We start from the raw sequence: 17288 nt of genomic DNA on the forward strand, positions 1-17288 counted from the left end.
TCATTAATTTACTTGTAAATGTTCCTTTTTATATGCATTTCTTTTTAACATTTCTTACTTTAATGGTGGGTATCTGCAGTATGTGAACGCCCCCAAAATACATGCATGTGAACATGTTCACATGAGGCTTACAGTAAGACCTTCTCACTGCTGTCCAGATCAGAGAGTGCCGTCTCTTTTGCTCCATACATACTGGAGTCTGGATGGTTTGAGCCTGTCCTTGAGTGGGGCAGGAGAGCATTCCTCAATCATTGGGGCATGTACAACCATTCCCTAATCCTACTGTAGACCTCCTTTCATCTACAGGCTAATGCTTTGTGAAGCACAGAGCTGTGAATCAGGCCCAGCACTGGAAGAACGATGGAGCTGAGCAGGTCAAAGGGGGTAAAGTAGAGACAAAAGAGACAAAAACGGGAAGGAATTGGAAACTGTAGATAGGGCAACTTAAAAGCAGCGCTGTTTGTCACATAGTTTTGACAGAAATTAAGATGGAAGTGTCTGTATCCTCTCTTGGTGATCTTACAATGCTTGATGGTTATGTGACATGTAGCGTAGGATGGAGATGGATGAAGACAATAGAAGCCTCATAGCGTGTGTGAAAATTGATTTGTGAATCATGAAATGGTAATTTTTCAGGAGTCTTTGAGTGCAGTGGCTTCTTTATGATGAAGATGACAAATTACATTCTCTACACAAGCAATATTTGGCTGCTGATTTGTTGGTGTTTACTGTAGACTTATAAGCAGCAGCTGAGTGATTTTACAACATCTGCCTTCATTTGTCCAGGCCATCAAGTCACCAGCCTTAAAAAAATGACACTTGCTTTCTGGCATTTCTTTATTGACTGATTTATCATGAGCTGAGAGGAGTGGTAAGTTGAGAATATCACGGATGACAACAACAATGCTGGCCTAACAAACCACTCTTGGCTCGGATTCTGTTTTCTCCAAACAGAGTTGCCTGGATAATTAACCTGTACATTAACTTCCCAGCTGATAGGAAACGGCATGTGGATATGAGCTCAGTGAGTCATGGAGATTGATCCGGAGTGCGATGGGATGGCAGAGGCAGGAAGCCTCACAGTTTGGCAGACGCTGCCATACCTGTCAATTCTCACATTCTGTTCAGTCTACCAGGTTCAGAGAGAGTCTCATTTCCTAGTTTGGCTCGGGAAGGAGTCTGGCACAGGAACAAAATAAGAAGTGAAGTTACAAGATGCTGCCTCGCTGGGATTGTGTACCAGCAAACTTTCTGACAGCTTGAGCAACCGACTGGTTCTCTGATGGACTAAAGTCACGGCTGGGTTGCTGTTCCAGCTGACAGTATGCACAATTATCATATCTATTGAAAAGTATTGTGCTATTTTGACAGCGTGACAAAATGACGGCATGCTTGTCTTATAATATTACTTGTCATTTGAAATCCTGCGACTCCTCGTTTAGTACAAGGTATTTTATTTTATTTTTATTTATTTTTTTAAGATTATTTTTGGGGCATTTTTTTCCCTTTTTGTAGATAGTGACAGTGGATCACAGGAAAGGTGGGAGAGAGATTGGGGATGACCGGCAGCAACGGGCCGCAGGTTGGACTCGAACACGGGCCGCTGCAAAGGACTCAGCCTACATGGGGCGCACGCTCTCACTGGGTGAGCCAGAGGTCGCCTCAGGTATGTTTAATGACAAGAAACTTTCCATCTATATAATGCTTCAGTTTACTTTTCCCTCTTTGTTGGAAACCAGATTGCCAATCACTACTGGCTCCCTGTACCGTGTGTATCAGTTTGTTATTGTGAAGTTGGTGATCACTCCTCGCACCTGATGGTGCACACCACTGCACATCTTTAACTGTTGGCACAAACCTTTCCTCTGTGCTGGGTGAAAGCCTGTGGGACTCCAGGTCAACGTACCGCTGGGCACCGGGCAGCGAGTAATGGGCTAGTGGCAGCAGGCAGCAGGCACTGGGCACTGGGCGGTGAGCTGGGACACAATAGTGGAGGGCTAGTCCAGGCCAAAATCAGGCCAAGTAGTTGCAATCAGTGGTGCATGAGGAGATCTGGCACAGGCTTTCAGCTGCCTCTACTCAGCAGTGAACTGCAGTGATGAGCATAGGAGCAGCTACTGTCTGTCCTGTCTCAATTAGCACTATTCTGTGTTCTCTTTATCCCAGAGAAGAGGCACAGCCCTCAGTAGAAAATATGTTAGTGTGTTGGTTTTTGGTGAGGCTTAATTTTATGGGTCCTGTCATAGGACAGGACTATGCAATTTGATGCTGATTATAGACAGAACAGGAAGCAGCCCGCTCATTTATGAGTTTTTGAGATGGAACCAGGAAATGATGTTGTAGTTACACTGTGTGGGCAGAGTCAGCCATTATTGATATCCACCGGGATTTCCTTGAAAGAACTAAACTGCTAAAACATTTCAATCCATGTATTCATTTATTTTTTGGAAACTGTATTCTCTCTTCTCTGTGTTAAACTGTATGCTCCACTGTCATTTACAGTTACAAACAAAGACACATTTTACAGTTGTACATGTTCATCTGATCTAATAATAAGGTTAAGCTACCAATGTGATGGAATTAAGTGACTCAAGAAATCAAAGTCACATGTGCTGTAATATTTATTAATCTGCTGATTTATTTACTAAATCAATTGATTGTTTTGTCTTTGAAATTTAAAAATTTCAATCATAATTTTTTTCATAGCCCAAAGTGACATTTTCAGATTTTTGTTTTGTCAAAGGATTAGAGCTGCAAAGATTAATTGATTAGTTGTCAACTATTAAATTTGTCGCCAAATATTTTGATAATCGATTAAGTTGGAGTCCTTTTTTTATGAAAATAAAGCAAAAATCCTGTATAATATTTTATAGTTTTTTTTCACTTCTCTATTAAAGTTGACTGAATATCTAGGAGTAGTAGGAAACGCAACATTTGAGGACGTCATATTATTCAACATTTTTCTCCATTTTCTGACATTTCATAGACCAAACGATTAATTGAGAAAATAATCCCCAGATTAATCGACTGAAAATAATCATTACTTGCAGCCCTACAAAGGATATTCACAATTTACAATGATATAACCTAAAGAAAAAATGGAACCCACAATTGTTTGGCATTTTAGTTTGAAAAGTGACTCAAAAATGTATAAATTATCAAAATAGTTGCTGAAAATGTAATTTAAAAAAAGGTTACAAATCAGTTCCTTTCTATGAAATGATCAGGAAACTATTTGACCTGTAGAATAAATTGTTTTCTTGTAAAATAAATTAAAAGAAACAACCTGCTGAGTCATTGTTTCTTAGAGTTGAGCTGTTTTAATGATGAAGGGTCTCTCTTTCTGCACAACTGCAAACCAATTGAGTTTCTGTTTCCATACTTGATTTAATTGGTGACCATGTGAATTGTTTGGATGCATTCTTTTGTATACGGCCACGTGGCATGGCTACGTTTTGATCTGAATTCACATGTTTTTGGCTAATTTCACCACCATCTATTTTTGATTAGCACACCACTATCATAGAATGGCAGTGAACAGGAGACCTCCAATCATCGGTGCGGCTTGCAGCCCCGCCAATGTTAAATTAACTATGTGAAGGCAGCTGCTCTTTGAGCTCAAACACTTTTGTTGTGTGGTGAAAATAATGAATAATTCTCTTTACACCCTATATGTGGGTGTTGGGAGCAGGGCAGCAGGCAGGAGTACCATCCGCGGCTCAGATCAAAAGCCGGGCAAAGTTTAAAAAGAACACACACAGCAAGTGAAGGGGGAGGTGGGAATGCAGAGGAGTGTTTGTTTGTGTGAGGAAGAGAGCCCTCCTGTACCATGAGGCAAAAACGAGATGCACTGAGTATTTGTCTGAGTAAAAAAGTGAGGATGTTTTCATGTGACCACTGAGTGCGTATGTGTTCACCTTCGGTGATGACGCCTGTGTAAGTGGCTTGTGGTTGTTTCCAGCATATGGTGCGATGCACTGTGCTGGTTAAAGATTAGCGACAGATTGTCAGCAGTTGCAAAAGTAGGTGGGAGTCACACATAGATTGTCGATAGAAGACACACCTGACCTGCATGAGGTGGGATGAGACAAACGCAATTTATTATAGTCAGGTACAGATTCTTTAGCACGCATCGACAAAATCATTCCCTAATGGTAACAAAACCCCGGCAATTTTCATCAAAACAGTTCAGTGTGCAACCTTACGTGTCACTTACTGCAACTTCACCGTCTCCCTTAGATCTATTTCTCTCTCTCTCTCTCTCTCTCTCTCTCTCTCTCTCTCTCTCTCTCTCTCTCTCTCTCACTTCAGCTGTGATACCTGTGAAGCTTCTGCCAACTTGGAAACACCTTCAGAAAATAAAGTCAGTCTACGGTGTGCTGTCTGCAGGGCATTCACCTGCCTGACAGACACACAGGGAGAGAGGGCAGAAAAGGGAGTGGAGGGGAGTAAGAAAGAGAAAGAGAGAGGCAACTTGTTACCAAGCTCATCGACATTGATCATGACAGATTTTTTGTTTTGTTTTGCGTTAAAATAAGCACCGGAGTGCTGCGGGTTCAGTAACTCACTCAGGAACATTTCTATGAACGGACGGAGAAGTTTATTATTAGCCAATAATTCCAGCAGCTGCAGTCAGTCTACAGTATATGAGAAAATATGGGAAAATGATGTAGTGTGTGTTTACCATGATTTGGTTTGGAGGAGGAATCCAATAAAGATGATGAAGAAGCCTCATCTCCGCACCTCGCAGGGCTGGGCTGGGTAGCGGAGTATTCAGTGGAGTGCAGGGAGAGGGAAGTGATTACTGTCGTTAAGTTGACAGGAAATGTTGCATCTCCTTGACGTTTAGTAATGATCGCAGCAGCTGGAAACAATAAAACTCAAACATTGTGCAATCATTGGCCCGCCTCACTTACATTGGATAAAAGTAATAATGCACATTATCCCCACGTCCCCCTTTTATAGTTGCACCAGCGAGGGAGCAGAGGCAGCAAATGAGATTAGCTGCGCAGGAAGCTGAGTAGGCTGACGGTTATGATTGACTGGAGGAAGACTTCCTGCAGTGTTGTGTGATGTGACCACTCTCTCTCTCTCTCTCTCTCTCTCTCTCTCTCTCTCTCTCTCTCTCTCTCTATCTATCGATTCATTTATTTTTTTTCTGCCTTTATTTTATTTCTCATGATCTGACTTTGTGCCTTGGGGACAGAGAGGGAAGAAAATTAAAACAACACCAAGAGAGTGTCGTCAGCAGCTTGGATTCATGACAGAAAGAAACCACAAACATTTGCTATTGGCAGCAACTTAACAAGATGTGAGTGAGTTAGAGAGAGAGAGGCAGACCAGAAAGAGAGAAAAGGAATTACATTATATTCAATTATCAAACTTATCTCATATTTATATATTACATTTTTGTATTGATTTGTTTGCAACCATTTGTTTTTCTTCCATTCTAATACACTATGTAGTAATGTGTAAACCACTGTCCTTTTCTCTTAGATTAAATTATTATACTTAGTACATTGTAAACCTGTGTTATTACTGTACTGAATTATAGTAATACCAATAAAGCAAGAGAGACAGAAGTTAAATTATAGTGGTGCTAAATGTGTAATCAAGATGCAGGGTTATCCAGATATTATCACTGCCATTGAACATTTAAAAAAAAAAAAAAAGGAAAATGGAACGCTTTTTTTATTTATTTATATTATTTTTTATGCTTTTCTGCATAAAATATAAACGTATCAGAGAAACTGATTTCCTAAAATGCATGCACTGATCCAAAATGTAGGTGCCAACATGCATGTAAGTAAACCATATTTCCACTTGACCCATTACTGGTATTGATTATTTATTTATGATGCATTTAAATTATTAATGATCATGCATTTATCATTAGATTTATCAGTGTGTACAGTATATGGCTCATACACATTCATGCAAATAAAGTAAATAAATAATAAATAAATAAATGTTTGAATACTATTGAGAGAGAACGCCAGAGAGATTCTAAAGTATCCTCTTCCATATTTAATTGAGGCCTACAGTACAGATGAGTGTTTTGACCTTTCGTGTGTGTGTGTGTGTGTGTGTGTGTGTGTGTGTGTGTGTGTGTGTGTGTGTGTGTGTGTGTGTGTGTGTGTGTGTGTGTGTGTGTGTGTGTGTGTGTGTGTGTGCGCAATGAGTTTGAAGAGGATATAACCAGTTGAATATTAATGATTGATTAGGCCTGTCGTGGCTGTGCATAAATATCAAGGGTGTGTTTGTACTACGAAGGGCATTTTGTAGTACCTCATCTCTTTTCAGCCTTCATTAAAATTTTGAGATTCCCTTAGTGATGACCATTACTGATACTGCACAGGAGAAGAGGTAAATTAATTGCATTACCAAGAAGGTCGAGCCTCGGATTGAAAATCTTTTTATTTGTTTGAATTGCTTGTCACTTTGTCAACGACCTCACCATCCTCCTTCATGAGTTCTAAAATACATTGCAGAAGGCTGCTGTGACATTGCGTAGGAGCACTAAAACCTTAGACATCTCAGAAAGACGCATTCTTTTTTGTAGAAGGAAACTAGTTTATCTTCATCTCGTGCCCTGGTTTCCTGTTTGGGAGTCGTTTCAAGAACAAAAGAAACCTCTCGGTCTGTTGAAGAGAAGAATGAAGAAAAACAGAAAGAGGCATATGTACCTCACAGTGCCTTCTCAGAAACTCCTCTGACACCGGATGCTTACTCTAGATATGGCGAGTATGTGGTCTTGTGTGTCTTCCGGGATACTTTTACCCTTTTTGAAGGGGCTTTGAAGGAAGTTATCAAAACCTCCCTCTTTCATCTTCTCTGGCCCCAGCCCTCTTCTCTCCTCCGCAGGTCGTTTCCCCTCAAGTCCCTTCACTCTCTTCTCTCGCTTACTCTAGCCCGCAGCCTCTTCGCCCTCACCTTCGGAAAAACACACACATGCTACACTGCTGCCCTCAAATAGCTTTCCAATAACTCATAAAATTGGGGCGTTCAGTGTGTGCTTTTTTACCATCCCTCCCCCCTCTTTGCTCACTCATCTCGGGAAGGTAGTAGGTAGATGATAGCAGAAAAGCTGGGTCCCAGCGATGATTATGTCATGTTTATTTCTTGTATCACTTGTTATGAGTCATGCCAGGGTGCTGACTCTGTATGCTGATGGTGGAGAAAGAGTTCATGTTCAGTAGGAGGCTTTGGGAAACCACCTCTTTCTTTCATTCCCACAGGTTTGAACTGTTAGTTTGTGTGTTGGCCAAAGCAGTAGCAGCTTCCCTTTAACGGTCAGATGGTTAATATGGTGCGATAACGTTGATTTGAGATGGATATTTCTGAGGGGGGGGGTGTATGAATAGATGATTAACCTGCGCGTCAAAATGGCTAAATGCCACCGTCATCCCCACATGCCTCATACGAGCCTCATAACAGATTTTTATTCGTCTAGAATGGACTTGCCAATCATTTCAGGTCGGTGTTTGTCGCACGTCTTACCAGTCAGACAGTGGGACCGAGCGGGATGTGGCAAACTCTTGAAAATCCTTCTCTCTGTTTCTGTTTCTCTCACCCCTCTCTCCCAAAGTTTTCCTCTCTCTGGCTGGGCGGCCGCAGGTTTCCAAACAAACTAGCTGAAACATGTTGTCTGTGAGTCCGTCCATCCAGCCCTCCTGCTGGGCACCAAAGCTGCCATCCACAATGTAAGCAGGTGGCGCTGGCATCCCAGGGAGAACGGGCAGAGCGCGTGGGCGTCGCACAGGCGACGCCAATCCAAAATTCCCAGCTGACCTCCAAACCAAGGCTATGGCTGTGCTCGCCAATCTTCGGCAAACGCTAGTTTTGGTTTATCTGCATACAGTATATCTTTTTCTTGCTATCGCGCTCTTGTTTTGCCAGCTGCATTCACATATTCTATTAAATAATCACATTTTCAATGTTTTGTGCTTTTACTTTGTTTGAATGTCTTTCTCTTTGCTTGCATGGTTGCCTCTCTCTGTCTTTCTTTCTGTGTTTGCTTTGTGGGGGTGCTGTTCAGCCAAGTGGGACTCGCAGTAGGCCCCAGGCCAGCCGCCTTCGGTTGGACGTTAATGAACGGAACAGGAGTGGGCACATCTGATGAAGCTGGCCATGCTGTCAACTGATTTTCATCTGTGTGTGTGTGTGTGTGTGTGTGTGTGTGTCTGTCTGACAACAGGTGCAGACCAGATCTCTATGCACTGACAAAATACAGACTCTGCTGTGCCAACACAGGTGATTTCCACCAAGAAAGACACACACAAACACACATCCTTTCCACTTTCCTGCAGTTTTTCTTACTTTCTTCCCGTTCTGAAACAGAGAATGCCTTCAGACCTAAATGTCAGTTTGATTACTTAGATTGTCTTGAGAGTTTATACTTCCACTCTCTCCACTGGGTCCCTCACTGATAAATTATAAATCATTGCCTTTGAGCTGACGATGTAAAACCAGTCTGATAGACAAACAAGGAAACACCTGTCACGTACAGCCCTCAGTCAAACGACTCCGTCGTAAGCAACATACACACACCCAGTGGAAGGTCTGAGTGACAACATCCTGTTCCTCTCTGGTTGTCAACAGGCCTGAAGCAACAACAGTATAAGTGTGCGTGTTCATTAGAATAGTACCTGTCTGGGGCTCCCTTAGCCACCTGGCTTTTCAAACAGAAGCAACTAACACTGATAATCTTTCTTTCTATATGCCACAGGCAGACAAGATCCAAAGCTGCGTCGAAACAACAAAACCAAACATCACAGCGTTCCCAAATGTCACATTATAGTATGTCGTACACGGACAGAAGCTAACGAGACAGGGAGACGGGAACGTGATTTTCCTTGGAGGGAGACAATTTTTCTCTGCCGCGTCCGTGTCCAAAAATAACAAAGAACAAAGGCAGATAAATGAGTGAGTTTTTGAGCACAAGCTAGTAGGCTTTGGCAACACCGGCCAGGCAGGAGGGGAGGGAGAGACAGGGAGAGCTAGCTAGTGGCCCGTCCACACATCTGTCCACACAGCACGGGGTGGGTTCCAGCGACACCCACAGAAACAGGCTTAACCTTCTCTTCCCCCCACCACCTGTTCATTACTATGGGCCCCCCCACCGAGCCACCACCACTCTCCTCCTCTCACCCGCTCCCTTGTTCTTGTTCTCTCTCTGTCTGTCGCTACCCGTTCCAGTTCTCTTTGTTATCCTGCCGTTTTTTTTTCTTTTCAATCTCTCCCCCTTTCTTTTTATTTTTTTGCTTTTTTTAATTTCTCAGCAGTGCAGCGTTATCTCTCTTCTCACTGTCTCTTCCCGACGAGGCTTTTAGTTGAAGTTAAAAAAATCTGTGCCACTAAAAGAAAGATGGTCTTGCTCTAACAGGAAGGGATCATCAGACAGGTTGTTTTAACTAGTGCGAAGGAGAAAGAAGTGGCCGGCTTACGTGGAGGGAGAGAAGAAGAGGCTTTTGATGAATTGTCTGTGAAAGAGCATCAGTCTACCCACATCTTCAAACTCCCTGGTGCCTCTTGTCTGCTTTCAGACCCATTTTTCTCCACATTGTTGGTAATTTGAGCATTCTCGCCCATGGCATCATTCATAGTTGGCCCATATAAATCCCTTTAGAAATTCAATTTGGAGAAAGGAAATGACAAGATTTAGCTTATTGAGGTATGCCAGAACATCTATGAAAATCAGACATGGGAATATGAGAGATTGTAAACCCCTCATCATTGCTCCCCTTTGTTACTGTGTGAAAAAAAAGCACTGAATACTCTCTGTACTTGTTGTGGCATTTGCATTTTTGATCATTTATTTAGCCAAGGTGCATCATGAAATAGCCTCTACTTCTGACATTACTTTCACTGGATGGACATTATCTCATAAAAATAAAATTCTATATGCTGTATAGTGGGAGGGATTTTTGTTTTTAGCTACATTTTTTTCTATAACATAATTTCTGTCCAAAACAAAAGAGAAAAAAAGGAAAACAAATTGCACTCGCACTCTCTCATATGGTACCACAGTGAGAGCAACTTGGCATCGGCTTATGCCATCATTGTACACAATGTGGTATATTTCAATTCAGCCAATTGTTATTTTTAACTGTAAAAGTGAAATCACATTGCGGGCTGTGCATGTAAGGAGTGCAAATATCAATCATGGAAAAACCTGCAAAACAAATCTGTAATATTTTTAAATATTGCACGTTTCAGACATGTCCGTGCTGTAGACAAGAATAATGATCATCAAAACCTCATTTCTGTCTGACTTTAATAAACAACTGATGGGGCTGCAATAAGCTTTTGCTTGCATTTTAATTTTTAAAATTGGAGACCTAAACATATCAGGAAAAAGAAATAACTACAGTCTGTCATTCCAATTCTCTACTTCTTTGGGATGTGTGGGTTTATGTGTGCACAGGGCACCTTGTGTTCTGCTCTTTTGGATTCTGCATAACTTCAGATATTCTTTTTGACTCTTTAATTGCTTTTGCACAGTGGCCCTGATGATGATAAGGAGGACTTTGTGACAACATCTCAATTTCTCTCCCCAACTGAACGCTCCCCGTTTCAATTATCCTCGCCGTTTTCCTTGCCGCCCTCACTCTCTTGCCTCCAAATAAATTTCATTTCCCTTAAGCCCGCTGCTTTCAGTATCTGATGGCGTCTCACTCAGTTATCCATGCATGGTATTATCAGGAAGACAGGCCCTTACTGCTCACTGAGAGGGAAAGGCTGAAGGCCCCTTATTACATACCAAATATCAGGCACCATATTCAAATCCAAAGTAGCTGGCTGTGGGGAATGTGCCTAGACTGGTTCAGCCTGTTAGAAGCTTTGCACCAGCCTACACAGAAAACGAAGTCCACACACTGTATGAGATGAGGCAGTTTGCATTGAATGTTACAGTTGTAATGTATTTATGTTTTTTTTTCAGCAATTCCAACATATTTGTTAGTTTGTTGAATTATCTTTCTCTACGCAGAGTCAAACCGTTGCTCTGCATCAGTTAGACTGCATCTGGGAGGATAAAAACAATTTGCAATCTGAGAATGTATGTAATGGTGTGCAAAGGGAAACTAAATCCAAAAATGTAATTCATATTGCCTTTTTCCACATGTTGGGAATGTATTCAGAACTGTCATGACATCAGTGTATTCAAAGGAGAGAATTGCCTGAGCTCTCCAAACAATGAAATCATTACAAGCAGCTTTTCCATGTTGCATACCTATTAAAGAGAGAGAATAAGGAGGTTAAGAAGTTGGATGCAGCCGCTGGGTATTATGCAACGTAACAAGGAAAACAATGAGACAATCAAACGGTGTGATATCCTATTGTTTTATTGCCTCCCAAAAGCTCAAAGTAATATTCTTTTCTGCATTTAAAAAAAAAAAAAAATCATCAATATGAGTCCATGCCATGACAATCTTCCCACAGAGAAGAAACTCAAAGTGGTGTAATAATTACCGAACACTGAATGCTCAACAATAAACATGTAAACTATTCAAGGCAGCTGAGATAAGATAAGCACCTTTTTATTGCACAAGGTTCCCACAGTTCAGGGTGTTCAAAGGTCTCTTACACAACCATAGAGGTCCATAAAAACCAGCAGTTTTGATCAAAGCAGAGAGTGAATACATACATGTCAGAGAGGAGCTACTGGTGATTAGGTTTGTTAACAGAAGGCAGCCCCTTTCATTTTCAGCCGACAGTAAAATAAAAAAAATAAAAAATCACATTTGGTTTACAGAGAACATCCACATGTTGAAGTGTCTAGTTTATCTGGTATAAAAAAAACTTTTATATTTTTTATAATTTTTAATAATACAACTTTGAGTGGTGATTCATTAGATCTTGATTTAAAACATTTGAGCAATAAATAAAAATATGAAAAGAAATCAAACCTAGTAAGCAACTGTTACAAATAATAATAATTTATCATACTAGAATAATCGCAGCATTAAAAGTAAAACATTTTGTATTAAGGTACTTGAAAATAAATGTCAATGTTAAGCTCTGTGACATAAATCTTAACCTTGATGGTGGGAATAAATTCATTGATACTTCACATTGGTTTTGTAGGAAGCTTGCTTTTAGGAAGTGCCAGATTTTGTCTTATCTGAAAAGGAATATTTTTTAAGACTGGCCAAACTAATTATCTTATTTGGTTTTATAGTTAATTCTGATTGGGATAATTCAGTTTAAGTATCATTTTGACGTGAGGAGATGCAGTATTTTTATATAAAATGTGGGCGAATGGAATTGTGTAGAGAGAAGAGCATGGAAGCTAAAATCAAAAGGTGAATGAGATCAGATGACTTCCGAGCCGAATGTGATAATGAACTGAGAGAGAACTCTGTTGAAAGAAAGCCCCAATGAAAAACATACATTTAAATGGTTTAGATAATTAAAACATTAAATTATATTTAAATTAAGTTTATAGACTTTTCAGATAAATATTTTACTATAGCCACCTTGGACCATCTTCAGTAGGCTAGCCCTGTTCTCCTATACTCTGTTGTCCAGCCTTTATATTTCTTTTATATATTTTGACAGGTTTGATGTTTATGTTCAACACCACCATTTTAAAAACCACCTTTTCTGAACTCTCTTGTGTGTTGTCAGCTGCATCTTACTTTAATATATTTAATCTGAAAACTGTAGCTAATCTAAACACCTTTTTGGGGAAGACTTTGAAAAGGTAGTAGTAGGTAGGATTTGCTCGTGCCATGACAGAAAAGTTAGTTTACATATAGTTTAATGTTGTAATTAATGATTTAATTTTTATCATTGGTTGATTTGCTGATTATTTTCTCAATTATTTGTCAAATACTGAAAAATGTCCAAGGTCACGCCTTTCAATGTTCTGTTTTGTCCACCTAACAGTCTAAAACTCAGAGAGATTCAATTCACAATGAAATAAAACAGAAAAGCAGCAACTCCTCTAAATTAGAAGCTGGAATTTGAATTTGGCATTTTTGCTTGAAAAATGTATTATACCATTAATTGATTATGAAAATAGTTGTAAAAAGAACCATTTTCTATGGTGTCACATCATATGAATTTATTGATTGCATAACCATCTGATTATTAAAATTGAGTATATATTCGATCATATCATCTAGTGGCTTCATTAATCATTCTAAAACAAAAGAGCAATACTAGTTTAGGTAATGAGTTAAAAATGATTCACTAATTGCATATTCTGTGATTACTCTGAGAGGAGCATGGTGGTGGCAACATCGTGCTTTGGGGTGCTTTTCAGCCAAGGGACGGTCTATATGTGTCTCATGAATGGTGGGAACTCCTGATTTTTTTTTTTCAGCTTTATAATGTCTTTGATAACAGCTCTGAGAGACTGTCTGCTGTAAAACTGACCGGCAGACTCTTTCATGTGTGGACTTTATGCAGTGATGCAGCCCTATCAACGTGTTTGTCCACTCTGTTATTGAACTCTTATCTTTGAGACAAGAAGGCACTCAATAGCGGTGCAGATAAAGATGAAAAGCGTGGTCGATTTATTTTTTTTTCTTCTCCTTTCTGCTTCAAACTGAGAGCCTCCTATTTTCAGTTTCAGTGGATGAAGAAAGATAGAAAGTGCTAGAAATGAGACGATCAATGTTGCAAAGTCTGAGTCCTAATAACACAGTGCTAGACATTCACGGCCGCATGCATCAGGGAGATTTGGCAAATCAATTGAACAGTCAACCCAGAGTGAGACACTTCACTGTGATTTCAAAAGCCCGTTGCAAACAAATCTTCCAGATCTTCTGATTTACTTAGAGTATAGAATAGAATATACTTAGAATATAATAGAAAAGTAGGAGTACAGAACAGCTGCTCACATTATACTGGATGCATCAGTCCCGTACCTCCGTCACTCTTCCTCTCCCTTATTTTGAGGCTAATTCAATTTCCCTCAGACAGACTCACACGCTGACGCTGTCTCCATTACAACGCGCAGCCAAACACAAGCATTCATTAATTAGTGGCATCGTTGTCTTTTAATTATGCATGTGGCTTATTAGGCACCTCACCCGTTCACCCAAGCCTTCCCGACTACACTCCCCTCTGTTCCTCGCTGTGCTCATACGGGACTTTTAAACTTCCACCTGCACATTATGGCTCTAATAAAGCTGTTATCAGCCCATGAAGGAGATGGCAAACAGGTGAGAGAGAGAGAGAGAGAGAGAGAGAGAGAGAGAGAGAGAGAGAGAGAGAGAGAGAGAGAGAAAACAGGCGACTGAGGGTTCTGATATGTCAGCAACAGAAATTAGCTAACTGCACTCCCGACTGTGACACAGGCAGGGAGAGCATAAACCCACCAACTCCTCGCTCTCGTTCTCTGTTGCTCTCTCTTTCTCTCTCTCTTCTCCTTTTCTTCAATTCTCTCTCTCTCTCCTTCTCTGCCACCACAAACCATAGAGAGAGAGAGCGTCAGCCGGTGAATTTTTACAGCTCTCCAAAATCATTATTGCAATTAGCGTTCGTCAGGGAAGACAGCAGCTGCTTGTAATTACAGGTAGCCCCTCATTACTTCTCAGTGTAGGGGAGAGGAGGGATGGGAGGGAGGGAGAAAATGTGTTCCAGCGCCAGTGTTTATATGTATTTATATATTTCTTTACCTGTGATGTTGAGCCACATAATGTATACGAGCTATAGCGGAGGGCTGGAGACTTCAGCAGGTGCAGGAGGAGGGGGAGGGGGAGGAGAGACTAAACTCATTGTAAACAGCCATCGTTATCATACAAATATTGTGCTCTGTGTGTGTAAGAGTGGATATGATTGTATATATAGCAGTCAGTGCATACTCATTAAAAGGTTTGGTTACAATTATTTGCCTCTACTAATTCTTTACTTTCTTCTGCTGCTTCTGCTATGAGCTTCAAGCTATATGATTTGCTGGGTTGAGGAGAGTCTTGGAGCTGTTAGATCTCAGCCTGACAGACAGAGGTTGAGGTTAAGATGACCCGACATCTTAACATCTGCACTGTTACCATGCCCTAAGTAATCAGCACTGCATGGCACGGCTAACTGTTTATTTGGATGCTGATATGGTCCAGCCTTGTAATATAATATTCCACTAATGGTTAATGATGGGTTTGTATTAGGGCAGCTTCACATTAGTCATCACCAGGAGTAGCTGCTGCCTGATATGAATCCAGGAACTCCTTTTAGAAAAGAGTGATTTAAGAAGAGTAACTCCTTGATAGAGAAGGAATTTCTATTTAATCAGCACGCTGGAGCTCAAAACTGGCACAGGTCAAACGGTGCTCAATTTTATAAAGTTAAATTTTTTTAATTTCAAAGCAAGCCATCTCAATAAATGATAGCTTGTGCCTTTACACAGCATCAGATTTGACCATCAAAGGGTTATATTTTTCTACATTCCAAGCTACTTTCAGCATTTCCTCACGTATTGCGTTTTGCCCATTTTTATTGTTTTATGAGGCTTTGGCACATCCGTCAAATCAACCCATTTTCTTTTTGCGTCGCCAAAAATGTCATTTGTGTAAATGTTTGTACCAGACTGGGCAAGGTTGTCATTCATTTGACTGCATAGCTGAAATAGTTCAACCTTTACTCATGAAGGTGGAGAGGTGTAGCTTTTAGTAACTATAAAAGGAGATATTTCTGGGGGTGATGAAGATGAGGTAAATGCATACCTCGGGCAGGGGCTAGACTCCTATGAATAGTTAATTAATACCATCTGAATGTTGATATGCCCTAGCGACTGCAAGGCTTGAAGTGCCCCACGGAATCCGCCAAAGCCTAGGGCAACAATCAAACCAATTAACCCAGGGCAGAAAACAGTGGAGGTGGGGTGTGTATGCAGCTTGGTTATACAGTGGACCATTGCTTCTACTGACCCCTTACCTCAGACAAAGCAAGGTTAGGTTCAGGGGAGTAGACGCCCTGCTCCGTGTCGTGGAGTAGTTTTCCACATGGAGGTCAAGTCTGCTACATGCAAGGCCTCTCTGCAAGACTAACAGAGGGCATGCTAATAGCAGCCAAACATTAGCCTCTTAGCCTTCATGGAGGGTTTGGCTTGTTCTCAGAGGAAAGGCACGTCTGAGTTTGTTTTTCCTCTTTGTTACTGAACATAATTATGAGTCTCTCTTACCGAGTGAGTCATTTTGGTTCATATGTTCCACAAAGGGAAAAAAGTCACAACTGTCAATTGTGTGCTGACTTCCATGAGCCGCCGTCCTTCGTCTCCCTCCCTGTTGATCAGCATCATAACAGTATACATAACAGCTCTTTTCTGCCAACAACATAAAGCCCTAACCATGTCCGTGCTAATTCACAAAGCATTGCCGTTTGCAGTCCCTTTCAATAAAACATATACTATGATTCTCTGTTACAAAAAAAATAAATCTCTTTAGACCTTGAGGATATCTGCAAAGCTCTATCGCTGCGAGGGTGCTGGTATTTATTTCCTGCAAACACACAGGCTCCTGCTCAGTTACAGTAGAACAACCGGCATCCTGGCAGCGGAATAGCTCCCATTTGCAGGGCATCTCTCGTTTCCACTGTAGACCGTCCAACGCAAATACAAAGAACAACTGTCACATTCATACTGGAGCTGAAATGACTGGCTGGGTTTCGATTCATCTTGTCTGTCCGGGTCTCTCTTTTTTATTCGCTGCCATGAAAAGTTGGAACTGTATGAGAACCCCGCACTACAGGGAGAAGATCAAGTGTGTAAGGATTTAACAGATGGAATTGGGACTAAATGAAGCGCTAATGCATGGATGGTATGAATCCACCGTGCATTTTTTAGCAGAGACATGAGATGGTTTCTGTTCAAGGTGGAAGTTAGTTGTTGATTTGATAGAGTTGTAGCATGTATGTTTTAAAAAATATGTTAATTCCTGTTAAAATAATAGCTGTGATTACAATTTCAAATGACATTTTGCAGAATATTTGCAGGAAATCTTATAGAAAAACAGAGCCAATTCATGTAATTTTCCCAATGTAAAGAATAGATGAATTTTTCCATTTACAGTGAAAATCCTTACAGCCATGCAGGTGCTTAGAGCTGTTTTGATTTAATACTTTATTAATTCATTGAATAGCCGGCTTGTGAAGACACTTTACATTTGCATTTTTCTTTTTTACAGTGCTGCGACTTTGATAATGGGTACCTAATGTGTTAGCACTATTCTTAAAATAGGGAAAGTTATCCCCTATGTTTTACACTCAAATCAATTTTCAATTTACACAGAAAACATTCCTTCTCACACCGTACCAGGCAACATGCAGTGTTTCTGAGAAAAGTG

The 17288-nt window shown here is 40.6% G+C and overlaps 1 long non-coding RNA gene across 3 annotated transcripts in view; it reads left to right on the forward strand.

The window, feature by feature from the left end:
- The window catches only part of LOC114547140 (uncharacterized), a 100368-nt gene that overhangs the window by 26898 nt on the left and 56182 nt on the right, over positions 1 to 17288 (forward strand). The window contains exon 4 of one of the 3 annotated variants that reach the window (XR_003691113.1): positions 8198 to 8253. The exons of the other annotated variants lie outside the window; for them this stretch is intronic. This is a non-coding gene — a long non-coding RNA (uncharacterized LOC114547140). The remainder of the gene's footprint in view (positions 1 to 8197; positions 8254 to 17288) is intronic. 3 annotated transcript variants of the gene reach the window in all.

This window comes from Perca flavescens, chromosome 20 (assembly GCF_004354835.1).
Source record: "Perca flavescens isolate YP-PL-M2 chromosome 20, PFLA_1.0, whole genome shotgun sequence".
NCBI lineage: Eukaryota > Metazoa > Chordata > Actinopteri > Perciformes > Percidae > Perca > Perca flavescens.